Here is an 18,318-nt window from a genome sequence, read left to right as displayed (position 1 = left end):
TGGTGTAGAGAGAGCTAAAATGGTAACTTTGCACTTTCTGGAATACAGTAGAACCAACAAGCTTTGGAAAAAAATAATCTTTGAAGTACTGAAATGGAAACTGGTTTTGGTTCTTGCAAGGGCTATGTAAGAAGCAATGGGTAGGAAGGAACCAATAAAACAAACAAAAAACCCCAATCCTCTTAATCCTTTCTGATACTACATCGTAGCATAGAACTAGTTCAGTAACAAGAATAACAGCTTCTTTCTTACATGCTTTTCTCCAATTCCACACACTGAGACATGATCATATGAAGTAAACATATGCAGATGAACACATGAAATGATGACTTCAGAATCAGTCATAACACTCAAACCAAATACAGCATCTATCTGTGGTGATTTTACCCTGCTGGGCAGCTGAACTCCACCACAACCCCTCTCTCACTCACTCTCCTTAAAAGAAGAGGGGGAAAGAAAAAGGCTCATGGATAAGACAAGGAGAATTTAATTAAAGAGAAAAAAAAGAGGGAAAAACAAACAAAAACAAGGGCAAAATAAAAGAAAGAGGAAAAAATACTGTTCTCTACTTCCCTTAACAAGTGATATTTGTCCGTGTCCTAGAAAGCAGGGCCTCAACATGTGCAGTCGTTTGGGAGGACAGATGTCTTCATAATGAGAGCCCCTCCTTCCCCGTTCCCACCTTTTACTGCTGAGTGTTACACCACACGGTATGGTTTAGGTCAGCTGCCTGGTGATATCCCCTCTCTACCTCTTGCCCACCCCCAGCCTCCTAGCTCTGGAGGGTTTGGAGGGAGCCCTGGTGCCGTGCCAGCACTGCTCAGCAACAGACAAAACCCTGGTGTGGTACCAGGGCTGTCTCAGCTGCAGAGCACAGCACAGTATGGGCTGCTGCAGGGAAAGTTAACTCCATCCCAGTTGGACCCAGCACACCATCCCATCTCAAAGAGACCCAGAGTTTCCTGGCTTATTGGGAAAGCAATTTATATTAAAATTTTAGAGGATAACCAATGTTCGTCCTCCACTTTCTCCCATTAACAACCTAAGGACATAATCAGAAACGTTCACATACTTGATCTTTTCCTGTTGATGCTCTCCAGAGAAGAATGCTGGCAGGGGACTTGTCTGTAGGACTTGCTTCTTGCTCTGTGGTCCAAAACAATCAGGGTCTGTTGATCTGCATTAATTGTAAGGAAGGGTGCTGCAGATTTCATGCATATATTACACATGCTTCTAACTCGTCATGGTTTAGTCACAGTTCTGCAAAGAAACACAAAAGGAAGGAAATAGATTAGCTATTTAGGCTTCTAAATCCTCAAACCACCTTTTAACACTGCTCAAGAATGATTAATTAGCAACCAGCACAAATCACATGGCCCACACATCTCACACTTCCAAAATGCTACCATCTTTTTCAAGTGGGACATTGCTTATTGCAGTTTTCACTTTTAAAAAGAATATAACATAGCTCCACTCATTCTACCCTCTTCAAAAAAAACAAAACAAAGAAAACAAAACAGCAAAGGCCACCCAGCTTTGGAAAATCTCAACCCTGTTTCCAGTTCCAGGCACTTCTTGTTACTGCTTAGAGAGAACAGTTCTTGCAGTCGTGACTTCCTCTGCTTAAATTTGACCCATGCCAGCTGGGTCTGTACCAGTGAGACTGGTGTTCTCTGATTTTCTCCTAACGAACTGTGCTTGATGGCAACTCATCCCAATCAAAGTAAAATCTTGTGCCTGGAGGGTGCTATCAGATCAGTCATTATCTAATGATATCTAGAAACCACAGTGTATCACGTCAGAGGATGTGCCCTTTCCAAAATGGGTGGAAAAGTCCGCATTAAAAAGTAAGAATGTTTACTCTTTGAACTAACATTTCAAAATTTGCTTGAATTCAGGAATATTTTTTCTTAGAAAAGGTATTACTTATCTTTTCTTCCCTGTTATTAAGATATTGCTTCAGCAGGCATCATGGCAAAAAAAGAAAAAAAAAAGAAAAAAGCTGGACTAGTACTGTAAGAAAACAATAAACATGAACAGGACACTACCCATTCCAAGGAGGAAGTGAGGTTTACCTAACCCGAATAGTGAGTCAACTGGAGCCTAGCAGTTAAAAGAAAATACAGGGAGAAAAAGGAAAAATCCAGCAGGAGAAAATGAGAAATATGTTTTGGGCACTTAGTCCCCAATGCCAGCCTTCTGACAGGGCTGTGTTTTATTCCAAGCAAAATTTCATATCTATGAAGTTATTAGAGTGACAAAAAGTACTGTGAAAAGCAGAGTAAACTTAATTTCTTTCCACTATCATATCCTCACTGCTTTGCAGCTGGGCGAGATCAATGCTTTGCTCTCCGCTGAGATGGAACACGTAGGAAAGTGACCTGGAGCCCCAGCAAAGGCAGGGCCCCGGCCAGCAAAGCTGCACAAACTGCTCGAGTCTGCACCTGTACCCGCCTGCACAGCCTCTCTGCCGTGTTATGGGGCACCGATACCCTCTGTCTGCCCCACAGAACCACACAAAATCAGCACCTAGTCCTGGGGTATGTGAACACGTCACAGCAGGTATCTTCCATGATATTAACCGTGGAAGAGTCACGCATGTGTTCCTCTGACTTTTGTTCCAGAATTATAAAATGGGAACTGTCTTGTGTGTCGTGACCTGAGCGACTCTGAAGGTCGCTCTTTTTGGATAGTGCATATAATGCCACAGATGTGCTATATTTTGCCTTTTTTCTTCATTTTCAGTTCTGTTTTTAAACTTTCAACTTAAAAATTAGAAAGGCACAGTGTGCATTTGTATGTTTGAATGGTGACACACCACTGTTCATACAGCACTCTGGGAAATACAAAGGACTTTTTTTGTTGTTTCTAGTTTGCATTTATCCTATTTATAGGCAATCATCAGCAGATAAACGTCCTGTTAAATTCATCTTCATCTAAGCAAAAGTTGAGCTTATGATTATGATAAAATGAAAGCAATTTCTAAATATGCTATGCTGGGGATTTACGTTAATTCACTCTAAATCATATAAATTATAAGTGACAGTTTATCCAGAGCATTATTTTGTGTTTCTAATTTTACCCTAATTATTTTCATTCAGTAGGTTTATACCAATAGCTGTTACATATCTCCATGCCTTTGCCTACCTTTCTTGTTGTGATCCCAGCTCTCAAGTAACAGATATGCACTACAAGGAACCTATTCTTCTAACATACTGCATAAAAGCATATTGAATACATTTTTTTTCCTTAAGGAAAATTAGCACAATCTTTATACCACTTGCTCTGTCAACAAATTATAGGATTTATATTCCTTTAACACTGGAGGAAATCATGTTTATGCTCCTGAGTGGCCTGAAATATAATGTTTTCAGCTTTTCTGCTGGCCAGAAATATTCTGCATCTCCCAGGTACCACAGGTGATCCAAATGCTCACAGCCTTCTTCCAGCTCTGAGGGGATATGTGTGGGGCAGAGTCTGCTCCAACCACATGCTCCTCTTTTCACATCAGGCTGTGTTTCTGTACTGGGTTCACAGCCTCCTTTTTGGCTCTGGCCATACGAACAAAATAGCATGTTTGCATGAGGAGCATCTGTGATAAGAACTACAAGTTTCAGGCCATTTTTTAAAAAAGCAATTTTGGAAAAAAATAGTCTTCAAGCATTTTGTTACAGTTTTTCTTGAATCTGCATAACACTCGGCGCCCTTTTTGTGGAAAGACAGCGTATCAGCATTCAATTGACTCAATGCATGATTGAGAGAGGAGTACAAACTCTGACAAGAGTGACCAAAGAAAATAAATTAAGTAGCAGCAGCATACATAGCAAATGATTAGAGAGACAGAAAACCTTTCCTCCTTCCCTGAGACAAGAGTAAATTAAGACCGTGTGGAAAACATGGCAACTAGACAAATTGCCAATTTTCACGGCACCCACCAGGCTTGGGCCATGGTCCAGTGTAGCAAACCCCAAAGGCAGCAGACACAAATAGTTTTCAGAGCAATCCTGAGATGCAGTCCATCCATCATCCATAATGTTTTGTTTCACAGGGAAGGCTACTGATGAACAAGCCCACCTTTAAGTAAGGAGAAAGGCCGGAATTAATTGCTGCTGCTGCTGCAAAACTTGCCAGTACCATACAGATTACAGTGGCAGCTGGGGGGCTTGGATCACAGGACAGTACTTTACCTATACGAATTAAACCATGGGGTCCAGCTGTGCATCAATATACAATTTCTATACCTCCCTCACCAGCCAAATGCTATTCTATGTGGGATGTTGCTCATGGCCTCGCCAGAGACAACGGCAAAACTCTCACCAGTATTAGAAAGGCCAGGAGTTCTTCAAAAATCAGTCTGGAATGATGTTTGTGGTCTGTCAATAAATATTTATTTTAGTAAACAATATTTGCCATATGGGAATTGATGCATTTTTTTTCTATTAGTCAATAATTAGTCTTTAGGTTTGTTTGTTAGTTTTCTTTTCCTCCCTCACATCAAATGTCCTCAAAACTGTCTCTCTTTCAAGAGAGAAGAATGGATTTTGGATCTGGTATTTCACAGCAGATGGTATAAAGGGTTAGCAGCAAGATGCACTCCTTACTCAGAGGTCACAGAACATCTTCATATCACTTTAAATGGCTTAACAGCTCTGTAAGAATAACAAATCTATTTAAAATAGGAAATCAGAAGGAAATAAAGCTGTGTCAGGAAACATTAACACTCCCACATGAGCTTTGACCTTGGACAGCTTCTCAGATCTCCTGTTCAGCTCATTCATCATTATTCTGAGCTGTCATCATGCTCATTATTTATACATTAACCTCATTCATGACTTTTATTCTATAAATGGGTCAGGATGCTTAAAAAATATTAAATAAGAATGTGCAATGGTAATACGGATAATACCTATACCAGAGCTTAGGACATCTGACCACAAATCAAATATAGGTGATGCTGAACAATTAAATGGGAAACAAAAACAACAAAGGAGAGGTCCCCAAATCTCCACTCTTCTGTTTAGGATTGTATTGGCTTTAACAGCTGCCCAAAATAGGCAGCTGATAGTTGTCTTTTTATTTATTTATTTATTTTAATTTGCAAAATGAGCATGAGTTCTCAAAGCAATGAAATACGATCCGCTGTAAGCTAAATCTTTACAATTAGTGGATTGAACCATCAGGCACCAGCTCAGATGAAACAAGGATGGGCTCTTGACAATATTCAGACTCTTTTTTAACTGGTGGAAGTGAAGTGCTTTGCTTTGGTGGGCGCATCTGCTGGGTGGGGTGCGACGGCTGCAGGCAATGCCACTGCTCTCAACGCACCATGCTCCCACAGACAGCAGTCAGTGTGTGCAGCTCCGGGAGGCTGAACCAGTTCCCAGCGGGTCTTCTAACCCACACAGCCACTCAAGTTCCAGGCAACATTGGGTGAGAGCAGTCCTCTGAATCCATCAGTCAGCCCTCTACAGTGGATGCTGGATTCAATAGAGGATTCACATCAATGTTCCCAGCACTGATAATGTTTTAACTCTGAAATTGTAATCTATTGTTTCTTCCTACAATTAAATGAATTTTTACATCACAAAGCATTGGGGCACCTTGCTCTCCAGCATCACAAAAGACTTTTCACATTGTGGCAGTTGTTTGCAGTAAGCTGAAAGTGCCAAGGTTTCCAAAACAGGCTTGAAGTAGAAATAAAATTTTATGCCCAAGGAAGACTTACTGCATGCCACATAACATTTCAAGCTAAAATAATGTTTTGTCCAAGATTTAGGGAACAAGGATTAGTTTTTTAAACCCGGCTAAGTCAATGAATCTTATATCCCATATACTGCTATACATTATGTCTGGAGATACATTTCACTAACTCAAGGCTGTTCTAAGGAGGTTGCTTGAAAGAAAAAACCCTCAGCCAAGAGGACATTTCAATAACCTGGTTTAAAGGAACTTGTGAAAGCCAACAGCACAATGGTGCCCAGAAGAGAATATGACATTGCCTGTGCAGAATGTAATGAATTTTAGAATGGTAAATTATGAAGTTCGGTAATAATAAATTATGGAACCTCAAATATATACAAAATTATTTACTTTACATAGAAAAAACAAAAGACTTTTTTTCCCATCTGTACGCAGATCCCATTCCCAGAGAAGCTAAAAACTTTCATGAATTGTTTTTGATCACATCCACGATTTTCAAAGGACTCCAAGAAAGTTTTGGGTTAATATCTGGTGACCTGCGCTGGAGGCTGGGTACCTAAGTACTTTGGAACTCTTGGAAAACTCTTCTCTTTGAACAGCTGGATTCTGCTCAGCTCTAGCAAAATACAGGTATTTCATAGCTCTGAAGTACTCCATAGGATTTTAACCTTAAAAATGTCTGAATGAAAGGGTATGTGCTTAATCTACTGGCCTACTGAGTTTAATAGGTCTCTGCCTATGGCAGTAAATAACAGTAACTGTGTAACCCACTGGTTATAGGTTCCCTGCTGTGCGGGATCCGTAGTGGTGAGGTTGTTAAAGCCCCTCATGACAGCCCTGCTGTTCTCCCTCCCCTGCAGCAGCTCATGCTTTCAACTCCAGGGATCTCCAGGTCAGGTTAGCCAAGGCAGTCCTCATCACATTTACACTTAGGAACTATCTTTTATCTGAGGATCTCAAAGCACTTCAACATCCATTAATTAAACTCTAAGGGCTTGGTAATAAGGTGAGATGCATATTTTCTGCTGTCCCTCAGGTAAAATAGCAATTTCACTTATCTATGAGCAGCAATTGGCTTTAAACCTACAGAATCTGTTTTTATGAGCAATCACAGATCTGTATGTAGTAAAAAGTATGATTATGTGGGATGGACTCAGTTTGTGCTGAAATGGGAAAGGAGATTACATTTTCATTCAAAATACCTTTACTTTAATGTATTTTTTTCTTAAACTGAAGTGAGCACATTAGGCTATTTATTCCCAAATGGAATTCCAGCAATTGGGGTTATTGAGAATGTAGTCCGTGACAGGTATTTTTTCCTTAAATCTGTTTCAGAAAATTGTGTTCCTCATGTGATCAGAATGATAATTAAAGGATTTTCTGTATATGTAATGCTTCCAAGTTGACACACCTAACCTTGTATTAGGGCAATGTAAAATGAACGCAATACCAGTAAAGCAATAGTAAGTTTTTGGTTTTTTTTAACAGGTGTTAGTCCACACCTTAGAAACAAGCTCTAATTTCAGTGGCTGAGAATATTATCTTTTACTCAGAACACTGACTCGAGGTGTTGGACCAATGCATATAAACTCATAAAAGCAAAATTTCTGCTTTATGGAAGGTATCAATATTTTGGAGAAGAAAGAAGTCCTTTATAAAAGCAATATAAATGGAGGAGTATTTTCAAACACTGTCTGCATGAAAAATAAAAGAAACCATATTTAAAGAAACCATATTTTAAAAATAAAGAGCCTAATTTGAAAGTGTAATTAAAGAGCTAACTTGTTCCAAGTCGCAGAATTTTGTTCCTTCTGTGTGCTTCAGTATCCTCTTTTCTAAAATGCGCATCATGATGGTAGCCTGCTTGGTAAAACTGTTCCACGACGACAGATAAAAGGCATCATCCATAAACTTACTTTATGCTGTTGAAAGTGGACATGAGTAATTGTTTCATATAAAACAACAGACATCACTGCATCCTTCCAGTGTGACTCCTGTAACACCCAAAAGATCCTCCCTTCCCATCACAAGACCACACTCAGACCAGCTGTGACCTGTTACGCATGAATGGTATAGTAGCGATACTCATTTCAGCTGGTTTACACGTATTTCTTCTGTTTGAATGAACAGTATTTTTCTTAATTATTTCTGACCTTTCATCCAGCATGCTATAAGCTTCTTATGAAGAAAAGAAAATAAATAATTCAACTTCCACTTATTCCTGGAGGAGACTAGCTGCTCTAATCTATCCTTAGAGAATAAACAAGCTTGCTGTTCACATACAGCTTATTAGAGTATGACAAATAAACATGTACACAACATTGCAATGACAATAAGAATGGGGAATACCAGAACTGTATTTCAGGCTGGAATCTGAGGCTGGGACAATTTCCACTTCCCTCCCAGGGGCCTGAAAGTTCGGTTACACTTTTCCTTGTAGCTGCAAGCCAGAGTATGGTAACAAATGTCAGTGCAATAAGGAGTGAGGAAGGAAGGAAGGACGGAGCCAGAGAGCATGTCAGAGAGTGGATTAATTCCCCACCACAAGAGTGCTCTGGGCTGCTTTGTGCAGTGCATTCAGAGAGGAGCTTTCAAATGAGTTAAAAGTCTGATAAAGAAATACAGTTCCTCAGCATCCTAGGAGCGAGACTGTCTGTTTAGAGTGGTATGATGAAATACTCACGTTTTAGGGACAGCTTCTGCAACCTGCTTTAGAGAAACCTTTTCAAAACACATATTACTTGCTGCCTCCAAAAATGCTTTTGCATTACTGGGAATAAGGGTGAGATGAAATATTTGAAGCGGTCCTGGACCAAAATCTAAGGTTTCCCATCTTTCCCAGAGATGAGGTATATAAATCTCTCATGCTTTCTTCCTGGCTTAGTGAATTCTGAATTTCAGCTTTCACTGAAGGGTGATCAGGGCCTGACCTTGGAGGAGCCCTCAGCATGATGAATCAGGTGAAAGACAAACAAAATGAGCCTGTGCTCCTTGAATCCTAAGTAAGAGGTCTCGCACCTGGGCCCAGACACACCAACTGTAGTGGAACAACACAGGGGAATAATGTCTCTGACAAAGTCTCCTTGCAGCTTCACAGCTTCAGCATATGGCTACCACCCTGGAAGTTCTCGGGAGCACTAGCCTTGTGAGGAGATGGCTCCATTCTGACAGCAGCAGAGCAATGGGGGCCTCACTTGAAAGTGTGTCAGAAGAAAATAAAATAAATTCTTTCCTTTGAAACAGTAAAATATACAATTGGATTGGAGTCAACTGCATCCACAGGAGATATCTGACAATCTGGCTTGATAAGAGAGAGCTGCATGTGCCACCAGAGTAAAAGATGTAGTGTCTGAAGAAGAGGAAACCATTCATCTTACCAACCTGACCTTTCTGATAGCCAGCTAGTAGTATGGGCATAGCTCCACAGATCTCTTCAAAGTTTATTGCTCTGTTAGTCCTCTTTGATTGACAGATCACCTAATAGATAATAAATTACTGCTTTCCACTCAGACTGGGGGCTGCCTGCATGTTGCTAACACCGATTTTTCAGAACCTACTATCACTCATGCTCTGCTTCTGCAATTTAAAGGGATGCAAGTTCACAGACAATAAATAAATACAGAGGACTGGGATTTCAAGGGTATGTGTGGGGAATTAACTGTGTGGCGCCCTCTGAGTTTCAGCGTGACACAAGCTCCCAGCTCCCTCAGGTCTTTTGAAAAATCTCACACCTCTGCCCCAGCAGCAGTCGGTGGGAAGAGCCATTTTCCTCAGTTTCTCCACAACAGGAAGGCAGGGTGGCTTGGAGGGACACTTACCTTTTGTGCAGACATGAAGAAGATGAGAAAATCTGTTCTGGAGTGAGGGGAAACATGAGGAAACTTCACCTGAAATGGGTGGCTCCTCCCCTAGGCCACCTCCAGGCCGAGGCCTGACTCGTAGTTTTTACTCATTCCAGTCACGGTTACTTGCTTTGGCACCGCAAGCAGGGACCAAGCAGGGACTGAATAAAGATCTCAGGTTTTGCCCATAAAAAGAAAATGAAGTGGAAATGCCTCTCTAGAGGTTGGAGAGGCCAGGATCTGTTACGGCTGCTCAGGGTCTTTGAGAGCGCCGCAAGTTAGCAACACTTTCCTCAAGAGCTGCTGCCAGCCTGGCACTGCCGTTAGTTCTGCCTTGTGTCGGGATGCAGTTAAAAATGCTTCCTTCTTTCACATTCCCCTTAGGGACTGGTCAGCTTGTTGTTGACAGTGCTAGGGATAAGGCTCTCTCCAAGCTGTTGGTCCCTCTGGTACCTGCTGGGTGAATACGTGAGGCACATGTGAGGTTAAAAAAAAAAAAAAAAAAAAAAGCTCAGTTCTCACACAGGCCAGATTTTCCAAAGAGCTCTAAAGCTAGTGCAGATGGAGAGATGGAGCAGGGAATGTTTAAAAATGTATTAGCAAACTGAATTTCCTAACCATAGGGCATTGCTTTCCTGAAAGACTTTTTTTTTTTTTAAGGGATAAAAAAATCAAAAAACAAAACTGGCCCTGATCTTAAGCCATTTAATTTTGGATAGCTTTCCTGAAGGTGAAGGACCTTCCCCTCCTGCGGCTCCGCCAGGCCTCTGCCCTCAGCACCGTGGTCAGGGTGCTGTTGCTGAATGTTCCTACTTGTCAGAGAAAACGTTCCTCCAAAAAGAGACCTACACAGCCGGCCGCATCCCAAGTGGTGCTGATGCAGCTGCACCACTAACTATCCCCGGGCACACACAGCTCTTCCTTGTGTAGTACACCAGCCGTTTGGGGGCTTTCATTTTAAATTAACAACAGCTATTAAAAGCACCGACCACAGAGGCCTCTTCACCACGGCAGGTAACTCCTGCAGGGTTGGTTTTGACTTTTCTGGCAGGTGCTTGTCTTTACTCCCAGGGTTGTGCCTTTGCCTAGACTCCAAGTTTTCTCTCGTTCCCCTGACTGCAGCCCTGGCCTGTGGCACCAGCTGCTATCACCATTCCACACATTTCCAGACACAGAGTAAGGCATCTCTGGGCAGTGAGCTTGAGCTGCTGACTGCTCATCTTACTGCCCCATGGCAAACCCATTGTTCCTTCCAGCCACCACAAGATCTCTTAATTCTTCACTGGTGAGTCTGTAAACTTTTGGCACAGACAACATCTTTCATTGCTTTTGTGAATATTTGCATCTCATGAAATCTAGCCCAGTGGGGTTTGGTGCATGTCTGCATCTCCAGCCCCTACCACACTGCACGTACTCAGAGCTCTCATTATGCTCCCTCCTTTTCCCTTTTGATTGAGGGAACAGTGAGACCTTCGGAAACTTGTTTATTTATGAAATCTGTTACTTGTTCCTATATCATTTATTTTTTGCTCTCTTTGGAAAGCACAGAAGTTCAACGTAGGCCTTTAGAAATACAGCTGCTGTTATTTTGCAGCTGGGTGCTACTGTGTGGAGAGCATCTGAAAAGGGAAGCTTGAACATAGGAAATTAGATGTGAGTTTACATCACTCTGGAGGACAATACATGAAAAACTTGAGATACAGATTTTAATCCAAGATTTTTAATATGAATTTTTCATCCTACAGCCTTTACTGTAGAACAGAGGACTGGAATAGCTCATCTATGTACAGATCCATTGAAGACAAGACACGTATTTTCTCGTTTCTTTCTCAAAGAATGGTAGGCCAGGTAGGTTATGCAACATTCCCCATCTTTACATCCTCCATTTAGGAAAATGCTATGGCTATTCAAGACAGCATTTATATACACTGATAGACTCTAAGTGTCAGCTGGTAGTTTAGGATGTATTTCAGTGTTATCTTCACAGCATGCTCTATAGGCAACGTGTTCCCTTTACCCACACTTCTTACATTTCTGCATCCTTGTATCAAAACTTATGGCATAAAAAGAAGGGAACTATGTTGCTTCATTTACCAATATCAAATATTTTTACTGAGAGTAATTGCTTACCCAGAGTTTGCTTATATAAGAATGAAACGTGGTATTCCATTAAAATTATTAAAAGTATCTTTCTATAGCTCTGCTCTCTCCACTTCTCCTCTAATGTTCAGAATCACATAAAATAGTAATGAGCATACATAGCCTTCTGCTGTTTTCATAGACAAGGCAGTAAAAGAGACAGTTGCTGTTCCCTTGAGTTCTAGCTCACGAATCAGAAAGTCTAATCAGCCACAGTGTCTGACACACTAGATAGCCCCTGTATTTCATTACTGCTATATTAAAATCTTTCCTATATGAATTCTGTATCCTCTATTAAAAGGAAAGAGAGAGATAGAAGAGATAATCAAAAGAGGACAAGAAGAAAGGACTTACAGAAAAAGTTACTCTCTCTTAACTCCCCCAGCCTGATGCTTTGGAATGCAGCTTCCAGTGCAAGACTTGGACTGAAAATACCCAGAACAAGTACCTGGCAAGCTGTGGCCATTGTACACCCCCAGGGCTGTTTTTTACAAGTTTCAGGGGCCTGGGTAAGACCCAGTGCTGGCTTAGGTGGTTCTGCCTCACACCAAACGCTCAGTGAAAAGTAAACAAGCTACAATGTTTTTCACTGCTTGCCCACAACACTTGCCTGCTTGCAATTGAATATTCAGGGTTCCCTTGGTTAGATCCAGATTGTAGAGGGGCAGATAGTATGAAGTTGCACTGTGGATGAATTCAAAGGCATTCTTCCTGGGAGAAGCCTGCTGCTGGGTGTTGCCAGCCTCTGTCTGTCCACAGTGTGGAAGACGCAGCATTGCTGCAGACATGCCAGCAGTGTGGCTGATATGCAGGTTTCATAAAGCAGCATCTTCTGACACTCTCACTAACAGAAGGTTTCTCTTCTTGTGCATCAATCCACATTGATCTGTTAATTATGCTATGACAAAATGAATTAGACTTAATTTTGCATAGCTGTCTAGTAGCATTAGTACATGTGTTATTACATAATTCTTTGAATCAATAATTTCACCGTGCATGTTTGCATCTTATGAAATCAAGAAAGATCAGTTCAATACCTGTAGGCAGTTGCTTAGAGTGTCACAGATGTGTGATATCGAACAATAGATGTCACTGTTCTGCCAATAAAAAAATGGGTTATATTTACAGTTATTGGTAGTTCCAACCTCCATTGCACAAAGTTGCAAAAGCCAGGGCACTCACTGACACATGATACTTTTTAAAACATGGATCCTGCCTCTCCTCATCTTTTTTCATCTGTCAAATTATACACAAAAATTGTAAAAGATTTTAAAAGCCAGTTTCAACAAAATCAGAAAGATATCTTCCTATGCCTTTATGCAAATTTGTAAACACAAGAATAGGACCACTACCCAAAAGTTACCATGAGGGGGAGAAAAAGAAAAAGGGATGTGGGAAGCTTAACTGAGGAAATGTCAGAGATGGAAACGTTTATGCTTAGACTTCTTTCTTTCAAGGGTGAGTGGTGGTGTATTTAATCTCCTCTCCTTTGAATGATTACATGGAAGATGGCAGGTACAAACTCACTCAACAGTAAAGACCAAGGATATGCCATGCTTTGTAGAGAGACAAGAAAAGAGGAATAGGCATCACAGGCACATCCCACAACAGTAAGATAGGAATAGTCTGCAAGCGAAGAGAATAAGTATCCAGGTGAAGTTTGAGCTCTAATGTCCTGTCTCAGGAGGTTCTTAACACTGCTTGAAATTAGCATAAAATTATGAAAATTAGACTGCAAGCAATATAAGAAATTCCGGACCAGCATGGTACCCTTTTGCTCTGCTATAAGTGAGGCCTGTGCAGAGTCAGCTCTCAGGTGATGAGCAAAACCAGTGAAGTCTAACAAATGAGAATGAGTTTAAACATCAATTTCAGGATGAGACAGAGAGGAAACTAGGCGGGTTATTATACAGCAGCTGTTCACCAGCTACTGCTCTGACTTTCTCAATACCAATAACACAGTACACTGGGAGAAAATGTCTGTGCTCAGTGGTTGTAGGACCCTATTTGTAGTCGTAACACAAGAAACAAAATGCTTCTTTTTGACCCATTGATATAACTAGAAAAAGTGGACAAGCATTTTGGTGCACAGTGCTGTTCAGTTGCTAGGATAAGGAGAAGGTTCCTGAATTTTTTGTTTCTTAACATGAATTTGGAAGATGTAAATTAATTCAAGCAAAACCTAAGTCTATAAAACTAAGAAAAGCCACATGCCAGATTTTCAGTAAACTTTTTTCCTTCCACAATGGAGGCAAATTAACATTTCTGGATAGACAACATCTGAACTGCACACAAAAATAGGTATTCTTTCAAACAAAACTGCTCGTGTTATGTGAATAAATGCCAAAACTTTCCTCAGGTATTTAGGGTACAGACGCAAATAACCATGTAGATTTGACCATGCTGAATAAAAGCCTCTGCACTGAATGAGGGCTACAGAGAGGGTCTACAAGGACAGCCCAATCTCACTTTTCCAAGAAGGGGAGCAGAAATATGGCCCCCATCAGGCTTGGTAGAGGCCAGGTACCTGGCTTTGCATGTGTTCCTTCCTCCTCCTGTTTGCTTGCATTGTGGTTAAATGCTGCTGCTGTGGGCTGAACCTCAAAATAGCATTATAATGAGGAGGGCAAATCTCTCCATGCAGTCCAGCACAAGAGGGAATTGCCAGGAATTTTCTCTCTAGTTTGCAGGCAAGTCTGTGCTTGCTGTTTGGACAATATTGTGATGCAGAATCAAACCTTCCTGTATTTATTTACCTATCTACCGAAAGTTGTGCATGTAAACAGCATCCTTACATCTCAGCTTTCCTCTCTGGTGTATTTTTTTCCTCTTCATTTGAAATGATCTCCTTGCACATCACATCCCAATCTCTTGCTGAGGAAATGATTAGGAGGTCAGAGGAAGAAGAATGACTTAATATAAAAGTAGAAATAAGGGAAAACTTCAAGGAACTTCCTGAGAAATTACAACATTGTTTGCATCATGCATTCCTTATAGTGTTAAAGAGCAAGAGAGGCAGAATACCAGGTGAATTGCTTCAAAACATAATGTCTTTCAACATACCCTGTGAGATATTGCCTGCTTCTGCAGAAAAATAAAAGAAAAATAATACAAATATCTCATAAATCATAGCTGAGATGCATATTTCAAAGATTTACAGGGTTCTGGTACAAACTAGGAAATGGTATGTTTTGCAATATAAAGTTGCCTGACAACACTGAGGAATTTCAGCCACAGGCTTCCAGCTTTGAGAAGTAAAGGTATGAAAATTCAGTATTTTACATGTACTTTTAGAGCACCAAGATAAAGCATGCTCCTGGACACGATGATATCCAAAATGCAAAATCTAAGCATCTGTGAAAGTAGAAATATTGATGTACATCACTAAACATATGTTGCTGACTAAAGCTGTTATTAGTGACAACAGACAGTCTCTCCTCTGGAAAATCCCAGTTGCCTTGGGCTTTGTCTGAGCAGAAAAACAGAGAAAAATCTGAATAAAACCTTGTGAGTTAGCCTCATGATAACGGGCTGAGTTGTAATTCTCAGATAATAATAAAGCCAAAAATACAGGGCTAAATTCAGCCATGCTTACTTGATGCTAAATTGAGCAAATTGCATACCGCCTGCTGCAGAGGCAGTACCAGAAGGCGTCTTGTTCTCCCAGATTGTCTTTGCAGGGTACAGATTATTTTGATCCATCCATCGCAGCCCCCATTTTGCCTGACACCTCAGAAATGAACTGGAAACTCCAAATGCTGCAGTGTGGGAATCTGGGGGCTCGTGCTGGGGTTGTACCTCACTCGTTTCCTATCACACAACACACACTTTTCAGTAAATGTATTTTTCAACATGGCCTTCCAGCTTAGTAGCATTCTGATTGTACCTTTCCAAGTTTTTTCCTGCTACTAAGAAACCTATAAGATTAATTAACTGCCCCCCCACACCCTCAAAAAAGTATGATTCCAAAAATTAAATAATTCTAGAAGGTACTAGAAGAATTAAAAATGTATGTATTTTCTGAGACATGAGAGCTGGCAATGCTGAAAAATTCTGAAAGGAAAGATTTTGAGATATACTCAACAGAATTACTGCATGACAGCATGATGTGGAGAGACACAGCTAAAAAGGCAGTTTGAATGGGAAGAGTAGCTAGGAAGGCAAGTGAATGTGAGAGCAGAGGGCAAAGCAATTGAATATTTCAAAAAACTAGTGGATGAATCAGTTTTATTTTTCAGCTGATGCATGACATGTTATGGGTTGAACTGTCCTGACTGCTCAAGGGAACATACAGCCATTCAGTTGCTTTAAGTGTGAGGGAATTCAAACCTTTGAGGACTGCAGAAGAACATGCAAGAGCTAGAACAAACAATGAGAAAACCTAACAAGAAGTTCAACAGAGACTGAATCAAGCTATGAACACATTGCAGCACTGCTCTGACAAAATTAACTGGCAAACACTGGAGAAGTATGGAAAATAAGAATATATTTTGCAGCCGACGATGTTCCAAGCTCTGTTGTTCCAAGCTCAGAACTAGGAAACAGCAGCTGGAAAGTTAGACCTATATATATATGTATATATATATATAACTACTGTCAGTTGGTGACCAAGGAGGTTCTGGGTACGTATGTTCAGTCCCCATGAAACACTGAAGTCAAGCAGAGGCATATGAAGCATCGAGGTGGATGTCCTAAGAATTATGTCTCACATCAAAACTACCAGTGAAATCTCCCCCAGAAATGACAAAGGTAGCAAGAGAACAGGCTTCAAACGTTGTGACATAACAGAATAGCAATATTTATGGTTAATTATCAGGCATAGAATGATTAAATTAGCCAGGCTCTGTCTATGCAACAGTTGCTTCTCTTGTTCATTCAGCTACAATCACTTATAAACAGGGATGCATTCCATAAAAGTGTTTCAGTTGTTTAACAGGCTAAGTGAACGGCTGACCTTGCTATAATTAATTAGGGATCTTTATTTAATTGAACATTCATGGTCACCAGAGCAATGCAAACCTAGAACTCAGCACACTTATCTGATTCTGGTTTCATTACAAAGGCATACTTGGTCCAATAAAAATTAGGAAGAATTTTCACTGTACCTTTGAACCTGTATAGGCTGGGCTCTGTGGGCACGTGTAAACATGCTTAACCTACATTTCCAAACCCTCTAAAGAGAGGGGTATTCTGTGGCTACAAACTCATAAATACAGACAAGAAGTCATGCTTAAAGTCCAGGTAATAGGCAGAATGGGTTTTGCACCCTCTATACGCAGGATTTATGTTTAGAGAGCAAAGGAAACTATGTAGATGAAGATCATCAAATAAAGAAAAGAGGTCAATCAACATTTCACATAAGCATGAAAAAAAAAAAAGGCTAATTTAGTTAATTCCTTTTGCATCTGCTTTAAGGAGCAGTAGGGTGTGCTCATGAGTCACTTTCTGAGCTTAGTCGAAAACAGCCTCCTGAATATGTGAGTATAAACAACGGGAGAATAAAATTCATTTTCCTACTCACTGCAAACCATCACACCCTGGTAAGACTTTGTTCCAGCTCATTAAAACTGTGTTTCTAGAACTGTGCCCAACTCAATTAATTCATAGCCCTTTTTGCCAAAACAGTTCATGCTAATGATTTATAACTAACGCGCGGCCACAGCATGTGAGCAGCAAGAACTTAGACCTGGAGCAAGCACCACAGCCAGCCAAAAGTGTGAATCCATCATGTGTCCTGCATGGAAGACGCTTCCTACTCCAGCTAGAAGGGACCCTGCCAGAAAGTTTCAGGCAACGGTCCATGGAGCCAGCTTGCTTTCACGTCCTGTACCATGTGGTGGGGTACCTGGGCTTCACAAGCTGGTCTGCTACTGTGACCAGCACCTCAAATACAAGAATCTAAGGAAAATGCTAAGGAAGCAACCTCAAAGACGTTTCTTTTCAGAAATGAGAAAACCCTTCCATGGTAAATTCCTGCTGTATAGAACACACTTTTATCTTAATCTGGCAAGTAGTACTTATGTCTCACTGCATCTCTGAATGCTATGAGTGGCTGAAACTAGGAATATCAAAACAAGCAGGATGCCAATACGTAAATGCTTGTAAAGTGCACTGAAGCTGAAAAGCACAGCATATTACTACTGCTAGGAGATGACCAGCATTTAAACAATGTTTGGTGTCTAATGATGTCATCGCTGAAAACAGATTTCTGGCCTGCGTGAAGGACTGCTGAAGTTCTTCCATTGGCTTCATCACACTTTGGATCAGATGGTTAAAATGTTCCCCAGGATAAACTGGTCGATGGGACCAACAGCCAGAGAGCGATAAGACAGTATGAGCAAATGGAGGAAGATCATTGATTAATTAAATATGATTTATACTATTTAATTTCTTCAACTTACTTGCTACCCTTTTAAGAATTTATACTAATTAATTTCCAAATTAAATAATATGCATACACGTGAGCCTGGTGCTTCAACCTGTCTACAGAAAGCAGCTTTTGCAGGGTTTACCCTCAGGTACGAAGCGCTGCCTCACCCCATGTGCTGCCACTGCACTGATACACACCATAGCAGGTGGGGATTTGTTAGATGCAGCTTTTCTGACCCTTTAGGTCTGGCAAATCTCTCGTCAGGTC

General features: G+C 40.8%; 1 protein-coding gene across 1 annotated transcript in view; it reads right to left on the bottom strand.

Moving 5' to 3' along the window:
* Window positions 1–18,318, bottom strand: part of TOM1L1 (target of myb1 like 1 membrane trafficking protein) — a 428,506-nt gene that overhangs the window by 228,032 nt on the left and 182,156 nt on the right. Inside the window, exon 4 of the mRNA XM_013178890.3 lies at window positions 1,073–1,260. The gene's annotated coding sequence lies outside the window, so the exon portion shown is untranslated. The remainder of the gene's footprint in view (window positions 1–1,072; window positions 1,261–18,318) is intronic.

Source organism: Anser cygnoides, chromosome 19, assembly GCF_040182565.1.
Source record: "Anser cygnoides isolate HZ-2024a breed goose chromosome 19, Taihu_goose_T2T_genome, whole genome shotgun sequence".
Lineage (NCBI taxonomy): Eukaryota > Metazoa > Chordata > Aves > Anseriformes > Anatidae > Anser > Anser cygnoides.
The sequence above is the reverse complement of the archived record's forward strand: the minus strand, read 5'-3'. Positions and strand labels throughout refer to the sequence as shown.